Here is a 7,604-nt window from a genome sequence, read left to right on the forward strand (position 1 = left end):
TGCTCTTTGTTGTGTGTCTTTGTTCATGTCCACGCCGTGAATTGTGTGATCGTTTGGTTTGTCTTTGTCCTTTGTTTGCCACAGTTCCCGTAAGTTTGGTTCTTGTCTTGTTCTTGTCTATGTTCCTGCTTATGCCTTGTTTTATGTTAGTGCTTCTCCATCCTTAGTGTTGTCTGCGTTTCCCTTGATTAGTTGAGTTTCCAGCCCATAGTCAGTCCATGATATTTGTTTGTTACCTTAATAATCCAGTTTCTGTTTTCCTTTCAAAGTTATAGCATTGCCGATTTGTTCTCCTCAAGGAGTGATTTTCTGTTTGATTACTTTTATTTAGATTCTTGTTCCTCTGTTTATAGGAGTGTATTTTGAGTTGTGAGTTTTTCTTATCTAGTTCTTTCAGTAGTCACTTCCGTTTTCCATAGCCCTTTGTGTTTTCCTCCTTCGGGAGCGTTTTGTTCATTATCATCTTTGATAGTTATTCATTGTCTTGTCCCTTGCTCTCATGTGTCTTGTGTTAATGTGTTGTCTCTCCCCATGTTGCGTCATTGGTGTGTGAATTCTGTTACCCTTGTGTATCGTTAGTCATTAGGCCCCTGAGTTTTTGTTGTGTTTAATAAATTTATTAATTGAACCTAGCGCCCCCTTGTGTGTCTGCATTTGTGTTCAGTTTCCCTTAGTCCCCGCTTTCCTGACAATAATGGCACTTTAAATACAGCATATAAAACTTGGTAAAGCAGTGGTGTTACCCACAATCCCTGACAGACTACCAGTGTCAACACAAGAACTTTTGACTTTTCTCAGAAGCCCAACAGCAGGTCCACTTTGTTTCATGTTTCTTTAAATCATAATCACACCTCAGTTCTCTTGCTGCTTTTTTTACAATGTGAACTGACCTTTGTTGTAAATTAGAATGAACCGCTCAGCAGCACAAAGAGCTGTTTTGGTTGCAAGACCTCTAACCACCGTCCACAGCAGCTAAAACTGTGAGGTGTTAAAAGGCAGGACCACTAAAGTTAGAATCTGAAACCACCTAAAGAGCAGCTTCCCTTGCTGCTGCTGCTCAGCTGCATCTCCAGGTTAGAGATTAAGGGTTAAAGCGAAATTCTGCCACGTTACATGTGGATGTTATATTTTGGGATGCTTGTTGGGAACATAGCTAGTTTGCAATACAGCTGACGAGCGGCAGCACACCCCATGGCTATAGAGACTAGAAATCCAAGCTGGAGTGGCCTGCAGTTCTTTCCAGTAGAGTTTTCTTGCTGTCCTGGCCAATGTAACACTTCCTGAGGAATTAATTGGTTTGTTTTTCACTACATTCAACATCAACACTGGACATCCACATAAAACTTGGAAATTTTCCTTTAACAGAGACTGTTGCTCATTTCATAGATACACAGGTATTTTGAAAAATGTAGCCCTTTCTATTTGGAAACAACCTCAGCATCGTCTGAGTCTGACTCAGTGTCTGAATGCCACGATGTCATGGAGACACCAGGTAGAAGAAAAACTCAGGTGTGTTGCCAATCTTTTGAAGCCTTATGCCTCATTGTCCTGTCCACTATGGAGCATCCTATCAGGATCTGGCACATGATGATGCTATTTCCATGAGTCGATTAAACAGCTTTGACATTCTCAATAGACACACTCTATTCTCAATAGAAGATTGTGTTTGGACACTTGAATATCAGTAATAAGACTGATCAGTCTGATTAAAAACTGACTTATTCTATTTCAGATTCCCCTGCATGTATGTGTATAACAAAGAAAGATGTGGATGCCAGGGATGGCCAGCCAATTTGACAATTCTTCTCTCATGACCGTGCTGAGAATCATTGGAAGCTGAAGTTTAACACATGTTGGAGCATCACATCATTGAACCTCATCACCTTTGTGTAAGGTGGTTGACCGAGACAAAGTTTGACTGCTAAATGCGAAAGAGGAGGCTCACTTGTTGCATCTTGTCTTCATCTTCCTGTTCTGCTCCAGTTAGATTTCATTAAGACTGGTGCTGGATCCAGAGGGGCTTGATCTGTTATCAGCTATTTTTCAAAGACCTTAACTCACATCAATTATATTTTTCCATTATTGAAGACATTCTAGAACACGTTTGTGTGAACGCGAAGTCTGGAGCGGTGATGTTCAGATCGAAAGAGGAAATTGCAAAGCCCTGACCAGCAATTCATTCGAATTTTGAGCGCCGCTACTAAACTTTCACACGATCATTCAGATCCTCTGCTCTCGTGTTTCAGCGAGGGCCGGGCTAAGCCCCTCCTCACACACGGAGCACAGCAGAGGAGAGCAGTGGAGATGATGTCGTCAGTATCAGTTCCAAACAAGCTCGTTAGTGAACGTCACATGAATGTGCTCCACCAGATAATATCTGGTTTAGACAGATCGCTGATGCTCTTTTGCCTTCGTTGTCTGTGGAGTTTACTGGAAGTGATGTAATGTGGAGTCATCACTGCAATAGACTCTGTTTTAAAGATCGCTTTTTAGATACTACATTGCTTGTCAGCAGCCGGTCGGAGGGCGTTTTGGCCTTGTGCGCTCTGATTCATTTGGCGTGCAGTAACACACCAGTCCTGATTTTCAGCATTTGCTCCTGGTGTTCTTCACCACTGTTTTGATGGAATGAATTAACATGAGTAACAAGCAAACCGGCTTTAAAAGTGACCACAAACATGACATATATTTGCAGGATATCGATGATGCAAAACCTTAGGCTTTATTTGCTTTAACTAATGAGTGTGTTACTGTAATGACTGGTGAGCATGCTGGTGAACAACACAAACGCTGCGCCAGCTACGCCTCTGATCAAACATGTTGGGTGGAGATTTTAGATCTAGGACCGCAGGTTCTATGAGCCGATGAGGAAGATCTGCACGGCTGTCGCAGTACTGTAACACGGCGGAGACACAGTGAAGTTTGTGGTGTGACATATGTTATTCATATTAGTGACAGCTCCTGGTTCCTGTTACAGTGAGTCATCTCCCCAGTCAAAAACCGCCAGCCCTTTGTTTGTCCGCAAGTGACACGGCCAGACTGATTAAAAGCAAAACCAAGCCAGCTCGATGCGTTCTTCCCTTATCTGGCTGCTGCCCTCGCTGTATCTAATGAATTCGGTGACTGATACTATCTATTATTAAATGCAGCCTGTATCTGAAAACAGTGCAGTTTGTGGTGCTGCAGAAAAAGAATCGCAGCTCCTCCTGCTGGTGTCACACGCAGTTCACTTACATCTGTTCTAACACTGCTCATCTGAAACCACTAACAAACGATAAAACGTTAGCCTTCATTAGCACGTTAGCGTTTTGTGAACCTCTGTCAAATCTGATTGAGCCTTTGTCAGATCAGTGTTAGCACCGTGAACACAACACTGCAGCGGGCACAGACACAGGGCTTCACAGACTGAACTGCACTCAGTTTCTCTTTGTTTTAATCCCTGTTTCTGTTCCACTTCAACTGCCCTCTCATGTTTTGACTTTTTGCCCTCCTCTCCTTTCCCACCCGTGGCTCGCCTTTCGATTACGCCATCACAGAGTCATAAATCCTTGTTGTGACTTGTCTGACGGACATTGACTTGCTGGACCCCGACCAATCACAATTCACCATTTGTCATGACATAAGCAATCAAGAGGGAGTTACAGGCGCCAAGGACCGACTCTGCTGTTCCACCTGAGAGTAGAATCGACAAATGTTTCTGTATGTAAGCACAGTTTTAGAAACGAAAGTGAACGGTTACAGGCTCACTGAAATGAAATAAACCTCATTCCTCTTCTATAAGTTTATATGCAGACGAGAAGCAGAAGTTGTAAACCAATGTAAAAGATGCTGGCATACAACATACTGTATCTCTACTTATGCACTTAATGCTACGTTATTTACTTTCATTTTCTTGCTCAGGTTTTAACGCACCCCTACACTTGTTTCCTCTGTCATTTTGAGGTTGTACACTGGTCTTGAATGACAAAAAAATAACTAATTTTAGCTTTAATTCAGTACAAGGTACAAGTGGAAGGACATCAGTCCTACTCTTGAGCAGAACCTACAGATAAACAGCAGGACCGGCTGTGGTGCTACATCATTTTAAAAAGTCTGTGAAAACCAGACCAAACAGCACAGACTGGACGGAGTCAAACTCGTCCACCAGGAGTCAGCCGACGGCTGGAGACGGATCCACATCTAACATCTTCGCCCAAGAGTTATGATCCCCACCCCTTTGCAGTACGCAGCTACAACTGATGCTTCACATTCAACCAGGTCCAGTCACTGAAGACAGTGAGAGGTGGCTGAAAGCTCACAGAGCTTGTAAATGGATGTATAAGCTTAGATCTTATGTTACACATACTGTTCCCAAAGGTCAAATACAAACTCACATGCAATGAAAACTCTTCTGAACTGAATTAAGAATAGTATTTGGGTTAATGAGTTAATCAGCTCTTTCATATTACCACAGCAGAGTTTAACGAGTTAAATCTTAACTCTTAACTCCACATGCATTTTACAACTTCACGTTCACATGTAGAAAAAAGGGCTGCCATGCCACAAAACATTTGGCCTCCATTTATGAAAGAGACAACAACAGAATTATCCCCTCTAAAACGCCTATCACTGCACTCTAACTGGCCTTACACGGCTCCACATGAACCAGAAGTCATGTGTTCAAACAGAGTAAACAAAATTTATAACCTTCCTACCACAAACTACTCAATAAAAAAAAGCCACGAAAGAGTGAAAAACAGATCAAGATGCCGCTGTAACCCCGCTGTAGTGCTATCAGCAGCAGAGCTCAGCACGCCTGTGAAGATGTACGAGTGTGAACTGAATCCATAGATTTCCACATAAACGCCTGCACGCCTTTAACATTAACATGAGACCCCTTTGCTTCTGATTGTCCAATAATATCATGAGCGCTCACCAGAAAAATGTATAGGTCTACTCTGCAAGTACGTTATTCTATTGTTAGTTCCTCTAGTGGCTGTAGTCATTATGACAGGAGCAAAGGAGGAAGTCTGGTGATGTAAAGAACAAGAAAGTCCACATAAAGAGGAGGTGAGGAGGACGGATGGGGTCAAACAAACACGAGACCTTACCCAGGTGACCGCCGATCATGTGATGTTTACACTTCACGCAGGACATGTGTCAACATTGAACTATTTTAAGCTCCGTAACGTACTTACGTTACATCACGTACATAACAGGAATTACTGATTTTAACCCACAATCTTTTCCTAAACCTATCCACGCTAAACCAAAGCAAACTGCAACCGTTTCACAAGATTAAGGACGCGAGGACAAAGGTCTCCAGGTTACGACTCATGTCGACCTTTGGATTTGTCAGCTTGCTGAAGTGCTCTTAAAATGATGGAACGTCAACTCTCTTCATCTTTATTCCTCAATCCACGTTCTGCATGAATCAACGGAGGATGCTGATTTTTTACTGTAAACTCTAGCCTCTGTTAGCATATTGTAGCCATCAGCACACTTTCGTTTCATTAGAGTTGGCTGGAAACAACAACGTTAACGAGGCAGCTACCTACAGGTGACAACATCTGGCAGCGGCAGTCAGCAGAATTAAAGATCACAGGCTAAAACTGAGAAGCCAGCTTTTGTCTGCCTGTGTCTGAAGGAACCACTGCTTTAGAAACGGACAATGGACTTCAAGTCATATCTCTTCCACCGTCATCAATGTAAACTGCATATTATGTGGCTCAGGTCCTCCCTAAATACTCAAAGCTGCTCAGTGTCCTCCTGGATCCATACTCTGCACTCGTGTTTTACAGTATACACTGTAAGTACACAGTTACATTTGTGATTTTCTTCTGACCTATTCTGCACATATCCTGGGAACATATTATTAATTCCCATTTTTAATTACAGCTTGATGGTGGTCATTTATTTGACCAACAGAAATTTGTAGAGCAATTTGAAAATCATATTGCCAAGATCCAAATCTGCTGAGTTGGTGATCTGAAACCATCGCCCTGCCCTACACTCCATTCACTCTGTGGCAGCTGTAGTAGTTACTAGTGCGACTCTCTCTGGACTCGTGAATTGGTCCATCAAATAAGAGCAGAATGTGAAGTACAACAAAGCAGACAAGGTTCCAGTATCTGAATGACTTGCATATCTGTAAAGAGCTGTATATGCTGCATGTGTCACTATTCCTCTCTGCTCAAACGACCCGAGCAGCACTGCAGCTACCTTTTGAAATAGAAAATGAAAGTGCGCAGGTTGGATTTCTTACTAAAATGTTAAATTAAACTCACCCATGGAGTGCTGCGTCAGTGGTGTCTCTCCTCTGTCCCTGTCCCTGTCTGTGTCATCAGTGGTTTGAGCCGTGCAGAGCTCTGCTTCAGCCTCGTTCACTTCCTGGCGTGGCACTTCAGAGCTACTGTATGACACCCTCCCCTCAACCACAAGAGAAACTGGCTGCAGCGCTCATACAAACACAGACAGGCTGTGTTATAAAGCAGTAAGCCAACATTAAAACAAGAATGTGGTACTTACCAACAGAAATCTTTGAATACCACTCCACAGCAACCATAACGGTTCTATAGTATTACACTGACCCTACTTTGCAGGATTTGGGTAGCTGATTACAGAATAGTGACAGCATTGTGCATGCAGTATACATGTATCAGGTTTCACCCGCTATGTGACTGCATCTACAACATCATGACTAACTTCCCTTTTACACTGTAGGACCACTCCTTCCAACATCTGCTTAGCAATTATTTCATAAACAAACACCCAGACAGTAGTCGACCTGCTCCAATCAAAGCAGCCATGATGACTAAAAAAAGCACCAGTCCAAAGAAATAGAGTGCGAACAGCCGACAGGTTTATCACATCTGACAATACTAACGCATTATAGAGAACAAGCATATTGTTGTAGCTAACCTCATCCCTTTGGGATGAAAAGATGAAAGTGAACTACTGCTTTAAAGTCAAACTGAGGCTAAAAAGCATCATTTTTGTCTGCTGCAGCACACATATCTTCTCTATCACTCACATGATTCTTGTGTTCTCCTTGGAGAAAACATCAGACAGAAAACAACAGTGAGAAATGTATATTTTGTATTTTTTGGTTTCATGATTGCGGCCTCTATTTTTACATTAAAAGTGCCCTGTCTTTATTTCAAATCCAGCATTGTTTACATCAATGTTTGCTTCTGCTTCCCTGTCTCTATCTTCTTAATGCCACCCGTAGATCACAGGAATATTGTCAAACCAGGGACGTGTGCCATGTGATTAGTGTGTGCACGTGTGTCAAAATCAAAATCAGCTCCATAGAAGCTCCTGCCACAGGGAACCTTTAATTCCTCAGGTTACCATGAGTTCGTTATCCATGTAGATGGAGAGCTTGTTTCCATCGAGGCAAACAAACTCCTCCTTCCTGCTGAAGTCTCCTTCTCATCTAACTTACAAACCTGAACACACGTCTTGCCCTGCATCTTAACTCGTCAAACGGGCCACCAAAGAGGCGTTCACCGGGGGGGGGGGGGATGCACTGCTAACATCAGCACATTCAGCAGCAAGGGTGTAGGTTTGATTTGGAAAGTGCAGGGGATGTAGGTTTGCGGCCTTTTCAGACACAATGTGAT

At 42.8% G+C, this 7,604-nt stretch overlaps 1 protein-coding gene across 1 annotated transcript in view; it reads right to left on the reverse strand.

The window, feature by feature from the left end:
• Nucleotides 1–6,372, reverse strand: part of sh3bp2 (SH3-domain binding protein 2) — a 28,785-nt gene extending 22,413 nt beyond the window's left edge. Inside the window, exon 1 of the mRNA XM_041960195.1 lies at nucleotides 6,267–6,372. The gene's annotated coding sequence lies outside the window, so the exon portion shown is untranslated. The remainder of the gene's footprint in view (nucleotides 1–6,266) is intronic.
• Between the last annotated feature and the right edge of the window lie 1,232 nt (nucleotides 6,373–7,604).

Source organism: Chelmon rostratus, chromosome 19, assembly GCF_017976325.1.
Source record: "Chelmon rostratus isolate fCheRos1 chromosome 19, fCheRos1.pri, whole genome shotgun sequence".
Lineage (NCBI taxonomy): Eukaryota > Metazoa > Chordata > Actinopteri > Chaetodontiformes > Chaetodontidae > Chelmon > Chelmon rostratus.